At 28.7% G+C, this 23,659-nt stretch overlaps 1 pseudogene; it reads right to left on the bottom strand.

Moving 5' to 3' along the window:
- Nucleotides 1-12,276: 12,276 nt before the first annotated feature.
- LOC117927905 lies at nucleotides 12,277-13,475 on the bottom strand (annotated as a pseudogene).
- Between the last annotated feature and the right edge of the window lie 10,184 nt (nucleotides 13,476-23,659).

Raw genomic sequence — 23,659 nt, 5'->3', positions numbered from 1 at the left:
AATCCATCTCAATTCTTTGATTTGTGTTTTGAAGGATTTTCTGGATGGATGGAATGCATAAAGCAAAGGAAAAAGGAGTTTTAATGGCCCATCACCAATTTGAGTATTCATGCCAAAACAAGGGAGTCTTCATGCTAAAACAGGGGAGTTTTCATAGCTTTGGAAATGTGCAAAACGAGTCTCTATCCCAGTTCGCATGATAATGTGAAATTCTTGCATGACTGTGAGAAACTGGTAAGGGTAGTGCAAAAATTTTTAACCCTCTGGACCATTTCGCATGACTATGTAAAATCTAGCTTAAGCACTGCAGCAAAATGAACCCTCTAGACCACTTCGTACACTTATGCGAAAATTTCGCATGTCTGTGCCAAAATTTTCATAAAAAAAAAGAAGATAAAATTGTCCCCAATATAAGCCTTGTTTTATTTCGCAACGTTAACTGAAAGTGAGCCTCATGCGAAAACTCTTCGTCTTCGTTAGTCATGCAAAACTGAGGAGGAACACCTTCGGTCTTTTTTCCATTTCACCCACACTCTCTCTCACATTTCTTCCTTACCCTAAACCACGATCAAACATTGGAAATCTAATTACTTTGAGTTCTTGATTTTCGGAGATTTACTTGAGCATTCCCGATATTTCAAGCATTTTAGGTATTTGAATCTCACTCAATCTCTCTCTAAAATTGCAAGACGAATCTGAGTTGAATAATTTGAATTATCTTGGGAGATTGCCGCAATTTTTTGCGAAACTCGGACAAATTGATATCCATTATTCCATTTCCCAGTTAATTCATCAAATTATTCGTTGTAATTTTTTGTTCTTCTTTGTTACAGATGGGAAATAAAAAACGAAAATCATCAGACATTGAAAAAGAACTCGTGGCGATGAATGACGGAAATGGCGAAGACACTGATCCTGAATCACTTCCAGGATTCTCCCTCTTTGAATCTCCCATTTCTAGACATCCAAGCCAGAGGAATGTTGCAAGATCTTCAATGGATAAAGGAAAATCAAAGATGGTTGCTCCTGGAAAATTATCGGTGAAGAGAACACGAAGCGTTAGAGCTCGAATTCCTTCAATTTTTCCGGCATCCCCTGCTACTCCTTCATAGCAACATGCTGTAGTTCAATCCACTGTTGCTAAAGCCTCTGCTCCTACTCCGGTAACAAAATCTGCACCTCCACCGAGCCGACCACTTCAATTCCAATTCACGAAAGCGTTGAAGAAAAAATTAGCCACCGGTGCAAGGGAGGACTGCTCAGGTAGAAAATTTCATGAAGAATGTTACTATGATTTCAAGGCTTTTACTGCATCCCCTCTTACTAAATTCTCCACGGAGCTTTGTTGTCGATATTTTTTGGAGCCATTCATGGTGCCTAGACCATTCTTCTATCCTCGCATAATTCTAGAATTTTACCGCACCATGACCAGCAGAGGAGTCTACCCACCTTCAGTGATTTATTTCGAAATTGATGGGAGACAAGGTATGCTAAATTCTAAAATGGTAGCAAGAGCTTTGGATATTCCTTTCATACCTCCAAATCCAACTGAGTTTCAACCTATTACTCGAATTGAGGCTGCTGAGATGGTTCGGATTGTCTCTCAAAATCAATCCATCAATATACATGCAGTGCTGAGGAGAGAAATAGACTCCAAATTTTGGTTCTTGGATCATGTCCTACGCTCCAATGTCTATCTTTGCCAACATGCAATGCAAAGGCGAGAACAAATCCTAGAGGCATTATTCAGAATTATTAGTGGACAATGGTGGACACTTGCTGATTATTCATGACTGCCATGTTCTACTTTGAAGATAAGGTACATCTAAAGCAATTGCAAAGAGCCAAGAAATATCCATTATTCTTCCCGCGCATATTGGGCACCATATTGGAGTATTATGGCTTCCCTACTGAACATGATAAAGAAAAGAAGCATCATTGTAGGGAAGTTTATACTGTTTCCAGATGGCAAGGTAGTGTGACCAAAACTGAGTCCACTCTCACAAGTACCTCATTGACTACTGATAATGAACATCATTATGTGCTTTCTCCGAATTTGATCATTGAAGATTTTGGTGATGGAGAAGATACAACCCCAAGACCACCAGTTGCCACCACACCAGGAGCTACTTCTACTTCCCCAAATCCGGATACAGCTACACATATTTTGGCTAGTCTTTTCTTTACCCCAAACATAGGCCCATCAGCTTCTGATGGCTATGTCCATATATCAGCTGAAGCATTCAATCAACTCTTAGCTCGCTTGGATAAGATTCAAGAAAATCAAGCAAACATCCAGCTCACTCAGTGGCAACTTGTCCAAAGAGTTGATGAACTTACCATGGCTGTCCAGCAATGGAATTATTCTTCTGAGAAGCCAGCTAATGTTCATGATGCTCCTCCTTTGTCCATCCCACCTACACAAGAGACAAATTCTATAACAAGGGAGTCCACAATGCCCACCACCATTTTGACACCTTCAGAGATCATCCCCTCCCATCCATGTCGTGCTTGAGGATAGGGAGTGCCCTCACTTTTCTCCTTAACTTCATTTGTTTTTTTTATATAGTGTTCATTTTTTGTTTTTCCTCATTTCCTAGCACACTTATACTTCTATATTGTTTTGTCACAGTTATAGAAGCCGGAAAACAATGCTTTGCAGGTACTTTTCCCTTCCTTGCTTTACATTTTTTTGGTTAACATTGAGGACAATGTTTAGTTTGGTTGAGGGGAGGATAGGAAAGGAAGGACTTTTGGTTTCTTGTTGATTTAGAATTGGTTGTTAGATTTTTTTTTTCTTTTCTTTTGCTTGTGTATTAGCTAGATTTTTTTTAATTGGTAATTTTGTTTTTGAAAAGGATAAAGCACTTATGATTGATAAATAAGCATACCTAGCTTGAAAGAAGTTGATTTGGAATATCAACTCATTTGCTTGATCTTAGAAAACTTGTTATGTTGATTGAGTTTGATTTGACTTTGAAGTTTTCATCTTCCCAAGTTTTTTTTTTTCTAATTGAGTCTTGACACACACTGTGCACTCTAGACCCCTGATATAAGATAAAAGACTAATCTAACCCTAAGACTTGGACCCAATTGCTTAGCAAGTTGAATCACTTTTAAATTGAGTTGAGACACCTTAAGAAGAGGCCAATGTGCCCAATTCAAAAAAAAAAAAGAAAAAAAAAGGTTAATTGAATAAAAAGGTTGAGTTATGCTTTCCTTGAAACCTGAGCAAGGTCCGAGGGGTATATAGCCCAAAGGTCTTTAAAGCCTGGTACCCTAAGCCATTATGGTTGGGAGCCACTGACCTCAATGCTCGCTACATGGGTGAATAGGTAAAGTATGAGCTCGATTGTAGGTGCTAAGGTATTGGATCCTAAATTGTGGAGTGCGGGGTGAAGTTTGAGGAGTTAGTGTCTGAATTGGTCCTATAAACTTGGTGCCCTATGCCTTATGGTTGGGAGTCATCGATGAATCCCTGTTACATGGACCGTATACTTGGAGATACCTTTAGCATTGCATTCCTACAATTAGACCTTTGAAAAAAAAATGTATATATATATAAAATAAAATAAAATAAAGATAGGTGCGTTCTTGACCTATGAGAGAGTGGTTTTTTTGTTGCTTAAGATAAATTAGGCATGGTTAGGGGAGGAATAGTTTTGAATAATATATTAGGGGGCTAGTGTAATTTCACTCAAGACTTGTTTGGAAATGTCATTTTGGGGAGTTGAAAATGGATATATCTTTAACACTTTGATTTGCATGATGTCTTTTCTATTACAGATAGTAAATGAGCTTGACATTTTAATGACACCTATAGATGGTGAGGTGTGTTTCATTTTTGACCATTTGTGCTATGGGATTTTCAAACACATTTTCCAAATGAATTTAAGATTTTCTTTTTGAGTAATTTTCTCTTTCTTTTTGTTATACCATTGCTAAGGGACTAGCAATGTGTTGGTTGGGGGGAATGATTACTACTAAAAAACCACACATTTTAGATACTAATTTTCATGAGTTTCACACCTTTTGAGTAGTAATTATGCCTAATATGCCCAAATAATACATTGCTACCCTTGCAAGAGATACTAATGGTTCTTTGTTGAGTTTTAGAGATATTTTAAGGTGATTTTTGAAGCATGGAGTAACAAATGGAAAATGGAATGGAGGAGGGTACATAATGTGGATGAAGAGGAAGAGGAAATGCACTTGGACCAATCTTTGGAGCTTAATTGAAGGTTGTGGAGATGGATTAAAAATGAAGAAATGAGATAAATTGCAAAGAAGAGTCGGAAAAGCATGTTTTTCGATTTCGCATAACCATGCGAAATGAAACAGAATCGGTGTTGGCTGCAGCACATAAGGGAAATGTGAAAAATGCTTTCGTATAACCATGCGAAATTTTCGTACAGTCATGCGAAACGCTCTAGCAAGAGAAAAATGCAGCTGATGGATTTTCCACTTCGCACCATCATGCGAGATTGCTAGGGGCTCGTGCGAAAATGCATTTTCTCCAGATTCCTTGATGAAGAAGCATCCGGAAGACCTCTAAAATGTTGCCAAGTGTCCTTTTAACCTTGACCTATAAATAGAAACGTGATTGACTCATTTAAGAACTTTTTGATACATCTTCTAATTGTAGAACTTTTCATGCTTCTTCTTTTTATATAATTCTCTACTTTCCTTCAGTTTCTCTTATTTTCTCGATAGCCAAACATGTCTTGTGAGATCAAATCTCCAAGCATGAGTGGCTAAATCTCGTTTCTCTCGGAGGAGGGAGGATCTAGAGGCAAGATCTATGGTGAATTAGAGAATTGAGCTTGAATTGCAAAGGTAATTTTATCCAATTGATTGATTAATTGAAATTTGGGGATTTTTCTCTTCAAATTGTCTTGGATGATTACTACAATGCAATCTAGGTAGATTCATCAAATTCTTAATGCTAGATTTGATGAGATTGAATAGTTGCATTGTGTGAACCATTGGAAGATAATTTAAGATGAATTGAATATATGATTTGAATTAATTTCTTGGATTAGAATATCTAATTTGAAGAGAAATTAGATCTAGACCTAAAGCTAAATCAAAAATCGATTTAGATGAAAATTTAGGTTTTCAATCTAACTTGATGAAAATTAGATCTCAACACCTATTCACCATGGAAATTGCTCTCTAGAAAATCCTAACTCCGAGAATCTCACATCTTATTAATTTTCTTCTCTTTTACACTTCATTTTCAATTCAATTTGATTACATTGTTATCTTGAGATTTTATCATGCAATTTCAAGTAAATTTCACTTGATCACCATCATTTCTTATCGTCTCGTTCAAGCCTTAATTACCGAGAATAATCCATCCTTGTGGACGATACCTAAATACCACTATACTACAGTAGTTTGTACTAAAACCACTTTTTGATCGGGTACAAATTGCTATAGAATAGTGAATTAAGTTATAAATTTTGTTTTGATCCATTAAACGACAAAATCCGAGCGATCAATTACGATTGAAATTTTAAAAATATACTGAAATAATAAATTATTTATATTTAAACTTAAAATCTAGTATTACTTCAACAAACATATAAAATTGTATAATTTATTAATTTAAGATATTTAATTTGTTGTTTTTTAATATATTAATTTATTTGTATTATGATAAATTTATCTTTATCAAAATAATAGTATACTTTTAAGCCGCAGTTGATAACTGAGATTTTAATTATAATTTTTTTTTACTTTCAAATTTAATTAAAAACTATTAAATTATGATTTATGATTGAAATTTAAAAAATATACTTAAATAATAAATTATTTATATTTAAACTTAAAAATCTAGTATTACTTCAACAAATATAAATTGATAAATAGAAGATATTATAAATGAATATTTTATTTATTAATAAATTAATAATCTTAAAATAATAAATTTATATAACATATAAATGATATATAAAATTGTATAATTTATTAATTTAAGATATTTAATTTATTGTTTTTTAAGTAGTTGTCAACCCATCATATTGTCAGCATCATTACAACCCCTACCTTTTTATCCTCACAATTAGTACAGTCACTCATCTCTTCAGACGTACCATTAGTGTAACACCCTACTTATTCAGACCTACCATCAGTGCAAATAAATTAATATCTTAAAAAGTATACTATTATTTCGATAAAATAAATTTATCATAATACAAATAAATTAATATCTTAAAAAACAACAAATTAAATATCTTAAATTAATAAATTATACAATTTTATATATTATTTATATGTTATATAAGTTTATTATTTTAAGATTATTAATTTATTAATAAATAAAATATTCATTTATAATATCTTCTATTTATTAATTTATGTTTGTTGAAGTAATACTAGATTTTTAAATTTAAATATAAATAATTTATTATTTAAGTATATTTTTTAAATTTCAATCATAAATTGTAATTTAATAATTTTTTATTAAAATTTAATTTTTTAAAAAAATTAATTAAAGCCTCAGTTGGCAACTGCGGCTTTAACTTAAATGACGAAATTCTTTTTTTTTTTAATAACATGGCACTTACGTGGCACCAAAGAGGCCAATTTGAATATAAGTTTTAAAAAGTGATTAGATGTTACAATTTTTTTTTTTTTTAAAAAAATGGGCCATTTTGATCCAAAACTCAAACTTTTGAGACTATTTGTTGGTGTGATTTAAAAACAGTATTTTGCATTTTAAAACTATTTTAAAAATTTTATAACACCGTTGGGTTTTGTTCTTTGTCTCTATTTTTTAAGAATAAAGTGAAATAGAGTATAGTTTCTAACTGGATAGAAGTTTTTATCGATTTTTAAGATTTAAAGGAAAATATAGATAAATAAAAAAAATATATAAAAACCAAATCAAATTTAACAAGATATCTTTCTTCTTTCCCACGACCTGAAAATGATATTTTTTTCCTTAAACTTTTATAAATATTTTCATTAAGTAAATAGATTCTACATTAACTATACTTGATACATAAAATTTATTAATTTATAAGAATAATTTGAAATTTTAAAAATGATTTAACTGGTATTAGAAAGTCGTGAAACTCAATAATATTATAAAACTATAAATCAAAATTCAATGATTGACTTGGCTAGTTTGTTATTTTTACATATAATCATATTTTTGTAAAATTTTTTAATAGACAAATAAATTCTGAATCAAGTAAAACTTAATGCATCAGATACATTAACAAGGCTAATAATTTTTAAAAATAATTTAAAACTCAAATAGTGATCCAATTAATAATATAATTTTTTTTTAAAAAAATGGTCTAGAATTACTCTATTGTTTTTCTTCTACATAGAATGGTATTTTTCTTTTTTCTTTTTCACTAAACAAATAAACTTTTAATTAAATTAGACTTAATTGGTTGGATTGAATTTTTAAAATAATATGTGATCCAATTAATAAAAAAAATTATGGATAAAAATTATTTCATAATGACTTTATTATTTATTTTAATTACATAAATATATTTTTATAAATTTTCTTACTTCAAAAATGAACTTCAAATCATGTTATACTTTGTATTGAATTATAGATTATATCAAAGCATTCTACAACACTTTGTCCATAATGAATACCATGGAGCGATTTTTATCCATAATTTTCTATATTAATGGGATAATAGAGTGTTTTAAAAATTTAATCCAACACATTAAGTCTAACTTAATTAGGAGTTTATTTGTCTAGTAAAAAAACTAAAGAAAAATATGAACTTATATAGAAGAAAAATAATACAGTAATTCTAAGCCTTTTTTTTTTTCAAAATTTTATAGTATTAGTTGAATCATTATTTGAGTTTTAAATTATTTTTAAAAATTATTAGACTCTTTAATAATCTAATGCATTGTTAAGTTTTGCTTGATTTGGAGTTTATTTGCCTATTAAAAAAAATAAATAAAAAATAATTCTATATAAAAAAGAAACTAGCTAAGTCATGAAGAGAATTTAAACAACATAGGATCACATGTAAACATTTAAGCATGCATTGAACGTAAACAATCAATCGGTTACCTTGGTTTATGCCATGAAAAACCATTTCTTCTTCTTCCACTGGTATCCAAGAAGCTGCTCCAGGTTCGTGATGACACGAGAATTATGGTTTAATGAGCTCTTCCCTTTCCTCCCAAAAAATTCAGTCCAAATGTGTGTGTGCGTGCAGTGTGTGCTCTTCAAGAAGAAGAAATGAGACACATTCCAAATGCACATCTCTCTCTCTCTCTCTCTATATATATATATATATATATATATATATATATTACACATTACACACATTATTTGAACCACTTAACTTAATGGATCAGTCAAGTGAATTATGGTGAGCCCATAAAAAATCAAGCAATAATGTGTCTAGCCCCATTATGGACCACAATGCAAAAATTAAATTAACACTGATTTATGAAATTATCAAATTGATTATGTAAGTCTACACATAAAAATTCCAACAAGTCATTCAATGAATCTTGGTTTATAATTTTTTAATATAATTGAGTTTCATGGCTTTATAATACCAATTAAATCATTTTTAAATTTTAATTTTTTTATAAATTAATAAATTTTATGTATCAAGTAAAATTTAATTTAGAATTTATTTACTTAATGAAAATTTTCAATGAAGTTAAAGGAAATTTTAAAAAGCTTGTGTAATTTAAAAGAATATCATCGTATTTGAAAATTTCGAGAATCCATATTGGGTCATAGAGAAAGAAGAAGAAAGATATTTATTATATATATATATATATATTTAATTTCTCTATATTTTTATTTTATTCTTGAAAATTGGTGAAAATTTCTACTTGTCCCTTAAAAACTATTCTTTATTTCACTTTGTTCTTAAAAAGAAGATACAAAAAACATCTCTCAAATAATGTTATAAAATTTTTAAAATAATTTTTTATTTTTAAATACAAAAAACAATTTTTAAATCACATTACCAAACACGCTCAAAATTTTTGTAAATTGTTTTATTCATTTTATCAAATATTAAGTTCTTTAGATAGATTTAACTATGAAAAAGTTTTTTTAGTTTACTTGATTCAAACAATTATACCCACTATTTGTTGTATATGAACTAACAATTCCTATCCAACTTACCATGGTGTTATTATTGTGAACTTCTAATCGTAAATTAATGCTATTATTGTGAACATTAACTACAAATTATGGATCCCTGAATTACAAGGTAGAGGTGTTTATGATCATATAGTGTTACACATCTTTATATTTTTATTTGTTTCTTATGCTGGTGCACTATAATTCTAATACCAAAACTTAATCGTTATTACTAAGGTATTTAAGGAAATTAAAACTCCCTCTATATCTCTCAAAACAATTGCGATTAAGAAATAGGAAAGATATTCAAGGAAATCAAAACAACTGTACTTAAAAACCATGAAAAATGTTAGGCAAAAGCATTTAGGAGTAGAAAGAAATAAGAGGACAAAAAATTTATGGTGAAATCATTTTTTTACGATGAAATTAAAAGGAGTATGTAATTTTTTTATTGAATTCCAAAATGAAATTTCAAAATAATTTCATTTTTTATATTCAAAATGTAATGAAACATGTTGTAATAAAAGTAGTTTTTAATATTTAAAATAGATGAATAGAGAATTTTAAAAAATGGATAAATATGGATTGATATTGAAAAATGAGAAAAAAAACTAATAGTTTTTTTATTTAATATTATATATAATGGCCACAACAATATGGATTGTGATAGGCTTTAAAATTTTTAAAAAGAACTAAAATCACAAGTTCCTACTTGAATCCTTCTAGTTTTAAAAAATTTCTCAAACTCATTTATATTTATTCTAAATCCATCCGATTTGGATTGGTGTAATGCCCTAAATTAAGTTTCTGACTAAAACCATAAATTAGATATAAAAATAAATAAAATAAATTAAAGGGTTGTAGGCTGTAAAAATTGTCCCAAATCAATTTCTAATCTTTATTTTAAACCCATTTTCTTTTTCATATTTTCTAAGACTAGTTTTGGAGGATTTTGTGGGCTTAGGTAAGAGGTCTTCTTAATTTGGGTTTAGTTTTAAAGTGAATTTGAGCCTATGATGGAAACAATGACATGTGTTAGAATCCCTACCCTTCCTCGCCTTTAAAAAACGTCTTGAGGTTCATTTTTTGAAAGAGTATATCTGGCATTTTTAAGAAGAAACTCTCTCAAAATTGAGAGAAAATGAGGAGAAGAAGAGAAAAATTGAAGCTTGAGGCAAGTTTGGCTTTGGAATGAGGATTCTAGCTTAGTAAAAGCCAAATGTCTCAAGTGGTTATTGGGTAAGATCAACCGCATTTCATTTTCTTGATTTTATTCTTAGTTTATTTCCATTTTCTTTTGCTTCTTAAGATTATATGTATGTTGGGTGTGAATATTGAAAGGCCATACTTGCCTATTGGGTTTTTTTCTTTCATTTATGAATTCTCATTTTTTTTTTCTTTTTGAATGTTTGATAAAATGCTTGATTTGATCGCAAATCTCTATGATAAATAAAACACTAAAACCTATTGTGGACCTCATATTTCACATGATGCGTTCCTACTCAATGACAAAACTCGTTTTTTAATTTATTTGGTGAAAATTTAATTTTTTTTGAAAGACACCTGGAGTCGCCATTTATTTTTGTTTTATTTTTTTTAAGGGAAAACAAAATAAGAAAGAAAACCCTAAATGTAACTCCTTATTTGGAAAGGACAGTCTGTGAAAAACCAAAGTCAGGTTACTTATTGGGAAGGTAAGGTAAAAAAACTCTAACACCCTTCTAAGTCCCTAAAAACGGATCTTTACTAAATAAGGTGAAGTAAGTGTGATAATTGATAAGGAAATCAACGAACACCAATGAAATGATCAAATAATAAAACAAATCACGCATAAGAATAAGCAAAGTGAGAGTGAGATTGTACCTTAGCAGCAAATAATAGTGCTCTATCATGGAAACAAGGTTAGCTCAAATATAAAATTATCACATGCATATTAAAGAGCAAAACAAAAATCAAGCAATATTCATTAAGCATAATAGTTGGTAATCAGAAAAGAATACTCATATGTAGGGCCCCCACCAAAACCCAATTGATTTTTCATGAATTAATCTCATGAATTCCATTATTTTGGAATTATGAAAATTGTCTTCATGCTTATTAAAAATCAAAGAAAGCAGAAAAATATTTTAAAATCAAAGAAAATTTGTGAAAGTGCTTACCTAAAAGGAAATGTAGCAAGTTTATTTAAAAACGAAATTTTTAGTAACTTAAAATCCTAATGAATGATGAAAAGTGGTAGAATTAAAAAAAAAAAAAATTTAAAAACTGGAGTGGAATTAAAATTATTTGAAAGAAAACTAGAGTTTTGAAAATTGAAATCTTAAAAATTAAATTTAAAAATTGGAATTAAAAAAAAAATTGAAAATGGGAGTTTTGAAAATTGGGAATTTGGAAAAGTATTTGAAAATGGAAGTTTTGAAAATTAAATTTGAAAAATGAGAATTTTGGAAAATTATTTGAAAATGAAAGTTTTGAAAATTGGAAATTTGAAAAATTATTTGAAAATGGAATTTTTAAAAATTAAATTTGAAAATTGGAATTTTGGAAAATTATTTGAAAATAGAAGTTTTGACAATTAAATTTGAAGAAATTTTGGAAAATTATTTGAAAATTGAAATTTTGGAAAATTATTTGAAAATGGAAATTTTGAAAACTGGAATTTTGGAGAATTATTTGAAAATAGGAGTTTTGAAAATTGGAGTTTTGAAAATTGTTTGAAAATTGGAGTTTTGAAAATTAAATTTGAAAATTATTTGAAAATTAGAGTTTTGAAAATCGAGTTTCGAAAATTATTTGAGAATTGGAGTTTCGAAAATTGGAATTTTGAAAATTATTTGAGAATTGGGATTTCTTAAAAATTACACTTTTCAATTAAAAAATATACAAACCCTATCCATATACAATTCCAAATGTTCTGCAAGTAACCACAATGAGAGATGACATGTCACTTGAGAGAAATGACATGTCACTTGAGGGAGATGAACAGAATGGTTAACTAGAATGCATGGTTTTTCCAATGACAGTTGAATGTAAGATACTGAGTGGTATGAGAAAACTTTACTGCATCTGAAGATGGCTTCAAACTATTTGATTGCTCTTTCGGAAATTGAAATATCCGAAAAATGGAGCAGCCCATTTGGTGATTAGAGGCATTTGGAGAGTACATTATGCCCAAATGGACGCTACCTATCATTTGGTGGCAATGTTGGGCTTTTAGAGCACATTGTCACAGACTTAGTATTTTCCTAAACTCGTGCGACACTTAGACAAGTCAAGACACTTGATCTTGTTAAGTCAGCCTTACTCTCAATGCTTATCTTACTAGGCTAAGATGCTTACGACTTGGAAGCTTTGGAAGGCGTAGTAGGCAACTCTTAAAGAATAAAAGCTTTTATTGCTCAAAGGAAACTTTTAAAAGTGATTTGGAACTCACTTGCTTGATTGGTTAGGTTATTGGGTGGTTTTGGGGAGGTTTTTTGGGAGGTGCCTTGGCCAAATGAGGCCTTAACCTATTTATAGGCACCAATGGAACTCTTTGGAACCTTGAAGGGTTCCTTACAACTCAAGAATATTCTAGAACACCCTACACCATTCTATGTTCAAGCCTAGGTACAAGAATATACAAAAAATCTTTAGAATTCTCTAGAAAGCCTTGGACTCCTCTCATGTCTTCCACCATAATGTAGAGATGTGTGGACATCTCTAGGCATCTGTAGAACCTTCCACAATCTTCCCATTAATGGCTAAGTGTAGGAGTCTCCAGAAGCTTCCTAGGCTCTACATAAGCCCATGGGAAGGGTCATTTGAAGCATCCTGTGACAACATGCTCATCTTGTGAAACTCATTCAGCCTGTTGGTTAGGTTACATAAACCCAAACATTTTGGGATGTCCCAAACAGCAATAGACGTTGGTGTGCATTAAGGATCACATATTGCTCGGTTATCTTCATGATGGATGTTCATGGCAAGTATCCATGATCCAATAGTGACATCTTCATTGTTAAGCATTCTCAAACTGTTATTTCTAGTAGCATTTCATTTTAGGGTTAGTGATGATTGGCTCTTTCTTCATGCACCCAATATAAGTTGGCGAATGGCTTCGCTTATTATCTAGAAGGGTGGATAGTTGATCTAGATGTAAATAAATGTCGTCATCAGGTTTGACATAATAATCCACATCAAAGGGTTCAAATGCTGCTTTGAAAAATGCCAAAGTTTTGTGTGGGAGGTTTAGGTATTCTTCCCAAACGTCTATAAGCATGGAATCTTTGTACTTCTCCACCTCTTTCTGCAACTCTGCCATCTTCTTCACATCTTTGAACCTTCCAATCACAAACCCAAAGGCTAAACCAGTAGCTTGTTCCAATCTGATAGGTCTCATCTCAAGCCTTACTTCCAGTTCTCTTTCTCAAGCTCTCCTAAAAAAATCTCCACCTACTCAAAATCCAGCTAGCTGCAGCTACTCCCCTTCGGCTCTCTATTTTTCTCCCCCAAAAAACCTTCCATGTTTTTTGCCCCTCCTAGGATATCTTTAGGCTCACCACCCTTCTCCCACCTTTCCAATTCTCCTCTGTTTTCTTTGCTTCCCTTCTTTCTCACATTCTCTTTAAACCTCCACTTGTTGAAAGCCTCATTTTCAATCCCAGAAAAAAAACTCCCCTTCCCCTGTTTTTCTTTCATTCTCAACCCAGCTCTCTCTTCCTCTTGCTCTATTTCTTCATTCTCATATAAGCTTTTACTAGCTCCATTGTTTTCCGGTTCAGCAAAGATGTCACCACCCTCAACTACCACCATGGCAAGGTGGCCACATTCTTTGCCACACATCTCAGTAGCTTGGCTCCTTTGGAAAGTGTCCCCCCACTCCAACAAATAAAATGCCTAGCTCTCTAGGTGTGAGAAAAATCCTTTAGCCACAAGAGGGGTCTACACCTATATTTGTAGCTAAAAAAAAAACTAGAGATAAAGTTATCATGATTTTATAGTATTCTGATGTCTTATAGAATCAATTATAATATGTTTATTTATTTTTTAAATTAAAAGGATTAATTATTTGTTAATTTTTTTTTAAAAAAAAACTAATGTAATTAAATCTAAATAAACTTTTCCTAAAATAAATTTATTTAAATTATAAAATAATTATTAAATTTTAATTCAATTAATCAAGATTGTGGATCCACAATCTAACTTCAGGTATGGACATTTAGGTGAAACAAGGGTATCTAATTTAATAATCTTATGGTCTAACAAGATCAACTTGAGTTCCACACCTCAGAGTTGATATATATCCTAATTTTTAATATTTTATTCTATCGAATTACCTAATAGATGAATCTATATGAAATCTAGGTTTAATTTTAAGTTTTTTTAGACTTTTACCACTCTATGTAGATTTGCCTTAGGATGGATAACAATGACAAAACTTTTGATAACTAGGGATTAATGATTATAAGAGTCATTAGTATCAAGGAATGTGTGATTGTGCTATCTCCTAAATCAAACTAACTTTAAAAGATATTTTGATCTCAACACTAGCGCTTTAACATCAATCATTCTATTATTAATCTAATTCACCCGTTGTTGTTTAACCCTAAGAATTGAGTTTTTATAGTCTTAAAAAAAAAAGAAAAAAAAAAGAAAAAAAGAACTTCACACATGGCATGTTCCTATTGGTCACTTATTTTACAAATAATTACCTAATAATGACTAATAATAATAATAAAATCATGACTTTTAGTCATATGGGGCTCACTTAGGGCAAACGGAGTGCCCAAAATGCAATTATCAAGGTGGAGGAGATGAAACATCAAAGTGGCAATGGGTGATTTTGAAATGGTCCTTCATCTTTGCACAATTGTCTTCAAATGACCATAACTTCTTCATTTCAACTCCGATTTGTGCATTGTTTAAAGCCCTAGGTGGTGTTTGTTTTTTGGCTAAATAGAAAAAGCCAAAATATTTAGTTTTTTCTATTCAGCTAAAAGTAATTTGTTGACATCATTCAACATAACTAAACTGAATCTATTGATAATAAATTCACTTTAGTTATGTTAGATGATGTCAATAGGTTACTTTTAGCTTAATAGAAAAAGTCAAATATTTTAGTTTTTTCTATTCAGCCAAAAAACAAACACCACCTTAGATTTTTAACTTCTTGAGTTTTAAAAATATATGCAGATTGCCCCAAAAAGATCATGGAAGAAAGTACTTCAAAAATCACATCAAAGTCAAGGAATGTGTTGCTACCAAGTTTGCGTTCCAACCTCCTTCATCATGGTTTCTCATCATTTATCTCACTTCATAACATTCATTACTAGTATTTCATGACCATGACTCACTCATTACACAACCTTTCTTAGACTCTTCATGGTTCACAACTCTCGAGTTTTTCAGTTATGCATGTTTAACTCCTTGTACTTAGTTGATAATAAATTTTCTACTTATCACTTTTATCATTCCTTAAACCTGGTATTAGGCTCAAAATAGAAGTTAAATCCCTTAAACCTAGATGATTTAAGCTTTTTTATATTACATAAATTACATCATATCTATGTCATTGGATTGCATATTTTGGCTCCAATCATTGATTTCTTATTTATTTCATTATTTAGTAGTTTTTCATGCTTTGACTGATTTAGTCTTACTCATTTTATTAAGTTATTTTCCTTTCTTGGAAGCCCATTGACATTATCATGATATGAAGCTTATTTGGATTTGGAATCATTGATTTCTTTTGATTTTGGTTTTAAGGATTTTATTTTTTTTTTCCTTGGTTTTGAGTCTTTAAAAATTGCTTTATGAATGATTTTGAAACAAAACATGAGAGCCACATATTTGACATTTTGTCAAAATAGTTTTTCTCTAAGAAAATGCTCGTTGGAGTCTTCTTTTGTTTTTGTTTTTTTTTTTTTTTTGCCTTTTCTTTAAAACTAATTGTAAAAGCTCAATTTCATTCCCTTTTTGGCTGAAAGTTAAGCTTCTTTTAATGGCCAATATAATGGCCAAAGGTCAAGTCCAACACCATAGACTTCGGTCTTACCTTCATGTTTGAAAAATGGATAGTTACTCTCATTGTTTTTATTATTATGAAAGGTTTTCTAAAACAAATTTTGGAGGACCATTTTCAATCCTTATGAATCTCTTTCTATGATCATTTGGTGTTTGAGATTGGTCATTTTATGGCCATTAACGGTTTTCGTTTTTGTTGGCACATAATGCATGATTTCACATGAAAACATCCTTATTTATAGGTATTTCTTTATACATTTCAACCATTTTTTTTTTTCAAATATGAGTATTAATTTGGTCTTCTATGTTTCTTATGAGCTCAAATTCATACTCATTTGAGGGTTGTAAATGAGTGAATGCCTTGTAGTTAATATATTGCTCACTTCCTTGGCTACATCACTTATTTTTTTGAACTTATGATTTTCTAATTTTCTTGATTTTGGAAAAATGGATTAATCTTACAAATCTAAATTTAATGGGAATATTTCCAATCCATATGAACCTTTTTCCATATTCATTAAAGGGTTGGGATGTGGATTCATTTATGGAAAAGAATTTAGGCTCATAGCAAAGTTTACATTATTTGATTTCCAAAATTTGCTTGCTTGTTGTCTGGTTTTTGACCATTAAAATGTTTTCATAAATCTAGACTTTTTGGTTTACCCTAAAATATTTTTGAGAAATCCCTCCCTAAGTTTGTTAAATAAATAAGTTTTTCTAAGCACGTAAATTAGGTCCCATTTTTTTACCTTAGAAATATTTTTGGAAATGACTCCTAGATCATGAGTTTTTAATTTTTTTTTTTATATTTTCTCTATATTTTAAACTTCTTAAATAATCTTTTAAGCTTTGGTCTCGCTCGAAAATCATTTATTAAGCTTGTGACTTAATTCCATTTTTGCATGTTAACTATGTTGACCTGATTTGGAGTGGTAAATTGTTTATTTTGGATTATTTGACAATGTTTTCAGAATCGGATCGATCATCGAACTGGAAAAGTTACCTGTTCACGGTTTACTGGTCAGACCGGCAGTTGAACCGCGGTTGAACTAGTGATGTCATTAATATATATTTTTATATATTATTAAAATTTTTAAAAAATTAATAAATAAAAATAATAAATTCTATCTAAATTTTGACCGTATATATCTATCACGTTTGTTCATTTTTTTCAAAATTTTTTTTATTTATAGTTGTCAATCATCCCAATATTTTCAATAATTTCAATAAATTAAAATGTCAATATGTAATAAATAAAACAAAAAAAAATTAAATATAAAATTTTAAAAAACTAAAATGGAAGGTTCCAGTTGTGGGGGATGGGGGGAGGGGAGAGAGAGAGAAAATTAAATTTTAAAAAACTAAAATGGAAGGCAACTTTTCTAGTTGTGGGAGAGAGAGAAAGAGAGGGGAGCTTTCCAGGGGTGGGGGGAATTTCAAGTGAGAGGGCTCTTTGTCGTCGTGGGGGAGGAGGAGTTTTACAATCCGCCGTCGGGGGTGGGATGACGGGATTTGCGCTGGGTGCTACCGAAGTTGGAGGGCTTTTCAGCACACAGCGGAAGAGGTGGGGTAGGGTTCCCAACACTGGGGGTGCTACTGGCGGATGATGCTCCAGGCGACAGTGGAGGTATCGTTACCGGTCGAACGACGCTCCAGGTGACAGTGAGGGTACTAATCGCATGGGGAATGGGGAAGGTAAATGAATTGTTGGGTCCGGAGGGGATTGGCCAGTTCGTCCTATTTGTCGGTCGAATCGCTTGTTCAAACGATTCAATTCTGGTTTGATGGCTTCCCAGTCCAATTGGTCGGACCTAGAATCGTGATTTGTCGGACCGGCTGGTCCGATCCGGTTTTTAAAACCATGCTATTTGGTGCATGTTTGAGCCACTTGGACTTTTGGATTGTGTTCTAAACGCTTTGAATATGATGTACAATTTTTGTTTTGATTTTATCTCATCTTTAACCATTTTATGTAGATTTATTTTGTAAATGCTTGTTTTATGTCCTGTTTTTGTATCATTTGAATAACTTGTTAATTTAATCTCTTTTGACATGCTTTTGACCTTTTATAACTCTTGATTTTTAATCTAGGCATTTTTTGCATATTAGATAAACCTTCCGCTATAGCGTAATCACCTTTTAACTATTTTATTTAAATTTATTTTATAACTACTTGTTTGTTGTCCAATTCTGACATCTCTACATGATTAGTGTACATTAGTCTATTTGATGCTAGTTTAGCCATCTTTTTATTTGAATTGTATATATGTTATATATATATTGAGTGGTTCTTGTTTTGATTTTATATCTTTTATTTTGTTTGTAAATTAACCTTTTCTTTGTATGAAAGTGCATTGCCTTGTTTTAGGGCATTTTCCAAGGTACATTTTTTTCTTACCTTGATTTTTTTTGTTTTTTTTTATATGCATATTATTTTGAGTATTCTTTATCTCTTACTCTTTATTACCATTGTCTTGTTGTATATTCTTGCTATCATCTCTTGGTATTCATAATTTACTAGTGAATTGTCATAGTTTCTATCACTTGTTTAGTAAAGACTTGTCTTGGGCCTAAACGGATGCTATCTCGTAATACCTTATTGATAAGTAACCTAATTTTCAGATCTAAACTTGGTTTTTTTGGATTTTGTTTTTCCTTCGAAAATGAGTTACCAAATGTTTTATTTCTTATTTTGTTTTTTCTTTTAAAAAAATAAAAATAAGTGACGATTTCTTTTTTCAAAAATTATTTTTTCCACAAATAAAAGTAGTTTGAACGGTGATGAATGTATAAAATGTGGATCTATAAAAGGTTAAAAAGGTCTTTTTATAATAAATATTTGAATAATAAGTTTTCTTCACTTTTCTATATAGAACACAAAGAGGCAATGTACACTTTGAAGATCAATTTTTTAAAAAACCTTTCTTCACTTTTCTCTGTATGCGACATTACTTTTCTCCGTATAGTACACAGAGGGACAAAATAGGGTTTAAAAATCAATTATTCAGGTAAGATTCTAACCCTTTTATTAGCTTTAACTTTATGAACAATTTAAATATCATTTTGAAAAAAAAAAAAATCTAAATCTAGACTTTGTTTTGAATTATTTAATTTTAAATAAAAAATTAGAAATTTATGAATATAAGGGATTGTTAATAAGATAGAGAAATTTTGATTATCGGATGATTAGAGATAAAGGTATATGTAGTCTATCCAAAAAGAAAGGAAAAATATTTATTCCCTTTAAAATATATAATATCTCTATAAACTATATTGATATTTCTAATTTAAACCAAATATATAATATCTCTATAAAACTATATTAATATTTCTAATTTAAACTAGATAAGAAATAAAATGTGATATGTGTAACATCTAATTTATTTTCATTTTTATTTCATACACTTTTTTTGAAAAAAAAAATTATTATTTAATTTTTTCTGACTTATTTTTGTACAAAAAAGCAAGATCAAGATCTCTGGAATGTTTTCTTGAACTTAAACTAAAACTACAACTTGTTTAAATCTTAAAGATGAATTTCAGTTACAAAATGCTAGCATTCGTTCATTATTATATCTCAAGATACTAGCATTCATTCATTACTTTTTTAAAAAAAAATATTCATAGTTTCCTCACATATCTTAGTTGGGGTCATGTTGATAGATATATTTGGGTTATCTTCGCCCAAAAAAAAAAAAAAAACAAAAAAATCTTCAATGAAAGATAAACTTTTGTAACTTGTAATTCAATCATTGATCCATAATTTATACTCACAACAATGGCATTGGTTGATATTCACAATAATACTACATGATTGGTTGGATAGAGTTGTCACAAAATAAGTTTATTGTAAACTACAAAATGTTTTCCAAGCTTTTTATGTACGCGTTGAATAGTTCTAATAGGCTAAAATTTTATTTACCTTCTTTAATGTTTGGACTAAATACCTTTACCTACCATTAATTTAAAATTTCATCAATTTTTTTTCTATTTTAAATCAAAGGGGAGCAAAGTTTCAAATTAATGATGATTAGATGAATTTAAGACAAATCAAGAACTAACTGAAATTAACACTTAGGAGACTAAACACTTATTAGTTGAAATGATTAATATATGAAAATAAAAAGATTGTTTTTTATAAAAAGTTTAATTTGACCTATTAAAAATGTTATTTATATTATATTTGAAATGAAGAGATTTAGACAAAAGGTCATTAATTTTAAATATACATTTTTTTAAGATAGAAAAATTTAACAAAAGTAGATCCAAAAAGTATAGACTTATTTTATGTTTTTAAAAATTATTTTGAAAAAATCTTAAAATTTGAAGTAATAAATATTTTTTGATATATATATATATATATATATATATATATATATATATATATGTATGTATTTCAAAGTATTTGATGAAAAAAAAAAATTAAATTTTAACTTTTTGTAAACATGAAATGTCATAATATTTAGATTTCATTACCCGTATTTTTTTATATTATTTTTTTTTTTATCATATGTTTTCTTTTCTCTTTTTTTTTTCCCCACAATTTCCTCTTTTCTATTCTATCTCTATCCTCTACCTTTTTGTTTTTTGTTTTTCCTATATCTTCTCAAAAAATTATTTCAAATGGATTTTTTTTTCTTTTTTCAATATAATAAATTATTGTATGAGATGAAAAAGAAACAAAAAAAAAAAAACAATAACAATTAATATATTATTTTAATGTTTTTATTAGCATAAAAATATTATTTTTGAATTAATTATATCTCTATTTTATAATTATTTGTTGACTTATAGGAATTCTAACAAAAAAATATAGTTTAAATAATTAATATTATTTTATATTTTTTTTAATCACAATGCAATTTTTGGTAAATTAAAAAAATAAAGTTAATTCTAGGTGTGATTTATTAATTTAGTGTTGCACATATACTTCAAATAGTTAATAATGGTTGTTTATTTAAATTCTTAAATAAATAAGCTTATTTAAAAAAAATTTAGTAAATTAATTTGAAATAATCAAAGGGTGGGGCCTACCTCATTAAAAAATACTTTTTGATTTTGAATTTCTCAATAATTATCAAACTTATTTAATGATATTTATAATAATAAAAATTATTTTTATATCAACAAGAATGTGAATCTCTCATTTTCTTTTCTCTAATTTTATTTGTTAGAATATTTTTAAGTCTAAGGATTTTTTTTATTTTGGAAGGATTAAAAGTGTTACCTAAATATGGTATATGCACTTCCTTAATAATTTAAAAAATTTATGGACAATGAAAAAGTTGGATTCAAATACGAAAATAAGAAATAATATAAAATAAAATATTTTTTATCTTTTGTTTTGGAAATAATTTATTTTTGAGGTGGGAATCATGTAAGAAATAAAGAGCACAAGGGGTATATTTTTATTTTTATTATTTATTATTTCATTATTTTTATTAATAGGTCTTAACCTATAGAGGTAACGTTTCCATTTTTTTTAATAAAAGAATTTTAATAAACTAGTGGTTTTGAATGATGATAAAAAATAATATAAATGAACCAAATTGGAAAATTACATTACAACATAAAAATCCATTTGTGATATAAGTAAAATTAAATACCCAATCCATAAATGTAAGAATGTATCATGTAAATAATATATAAGCTCAAAGGTTCTTATAGTTTTAAGATGAGTATTAAAAAAAATGAGATATTAAAAAAAAAAAAAAGAGATAAAAGACATAATAGTAAACAATTTATTTTTATATTATATTTTTAAAAAAATAAAAGTTATGAAATGACATTTTCCTTATTTTCTTTTTCTTCCTTTCCTTTTCCTTCTTAATCATTTGCTTTAAATTATGATCGTAGTGGATTTAGCAATAGAAAAGAAAGCCCCTTTCCTTTTTAATCTTCCACTTCAAATTATCATTGCAATGGGTTTAGCAATTGGAGAGAAAGTGAGAACCATAGTGGATTTAGCAATCGAAAAGAAAGCCCCTTTCCTTCTCAATCTTCCACTTCAAATTATCATTGTAATGGGTTTAGCAATTGGAGAGAAAGTGAGAACGGAGTAGAAGAGTCGTTGAATGTTAGAGGGGAGGATAATATTATCCTTTCATATATTATTTTCTTTTTAAAAGAAATGAAAAGAATATATATTTATTCCAAAAGATTTCATTGAAGATTTTAACTTTGTGATATAAGCCAAACCAAATACCCGATTCATATAAACCTAATAAAAAAACTATAAATAAAGTATTTGGAATGCTTATTAAATTATAGTATTAAATCTAAATTTACTCCTACTAGAATGGATAAAAATAATATTGACAAAACAAATTCTTTTAAAAAGAGATATGATAAAAAAGTTCAAAAAGGAAATAAGTGAAAAATTATTTTTTATATTTTAAATAGGTTTTAGTTTCCTCTAATATCTCGGGCATATTAATGACGCAATTGTACTATTTTAACCCAATGTTACTATGTAAAGGAACAATATGATATTCACTTCTTTAAATTGAGTTGGTAGTTTATTATTCATTTTCACAATAATATTATGTTGATCTCAAACTAATAACATGAAAAAAAAAATACAAATATCATGAGTTTTCATTTAAATAGTAATAATATGAATCTCTCAAATTTTTTTCTCTAATTTAAAATAAATATGGCATGTACTTCCTTAGCAATTTAATAAATTCTTGAGTAAAATAAGTCATTCTAATAAGCAAATAAGAAATAATAAAAAAAAAGAAGAAAAAAAATGAGTTTTCACTCATTAATATAAATATATATATATATATATAAAGAAACTCAAAAATTTTAAATCAGTATTATATTTATTTATTTAAAAATAATTTAAAATATTAATTTTTTAGCGAGTTATTTAATTATTTTCTAAAATATCATTTTTATTTATTACTGTCATTAATATCAATTGACAACTAGATTTTTCATAAATGTTTTATGTTTTTATTCATTTTAGATTTTATTATTATTATTATTATTATTATTTGAGATTTTTTTTTCTTGGGGAAATAAGAACCTCTTAAAAAAAGACTTTTTTTTTTTTTCATAAAGAGTGTGGATATTAAAGGTAGTAAAAAAAATTCAAAATAAAATAATAATAATAATAATAATAATATTTAATTCTAATATTACATATTAAATTATAAATTATAGTATTACATATAAATTTATTCCTATTAATTCTAGATAATGGAAAGTATAAATGGAAAGAATAAAATAGTATTATCTAAATAAATTATTTTAAGAAACAAGTTATTTTTTTATATATTTAAAAAGTAAGAAACATGAAATGACATTTTTGTCCTTTTCTTCTTGCGAAACTCTCCTAAAATCGTAGCCCTAATTGGTATATCTTCCTTCTCCCTTATCTTTCCTTTTAAAACCCTAATCTTCCATTCCAAAAGGGTTTAGTGTTTGAATAAGAAAGAGATGGGGAATTGAAGAGTAGGTGGATGTTAAAGAGGAGGGCAATATCATAATTTCATATATTGTTTTCTTTCCAAAAATTAAAAAGAAATAAAAGGCATGTAGATTTATTCCAAA

Source organism: Vitis riparia, chromosome 13 (assembly GCF_004353265.1).
Source record: "Vitis riparia cultivar Riparia Gloire de Montpellier isolate 1030 chromosome 13, EGFV_Vit.rip_1.0, whole genome shotgun sequence".
In the NCBI taxonomy this organism is placed as follows: Eukaryota; Viridiplantae; Streptophyta; class Magnoliopsida; order Vitales; family Vitaceae; genus Vitis; species Vitis riparia.
This window is presented reverse-complemented; position numbering and strand designations above follow the sequence as displayed.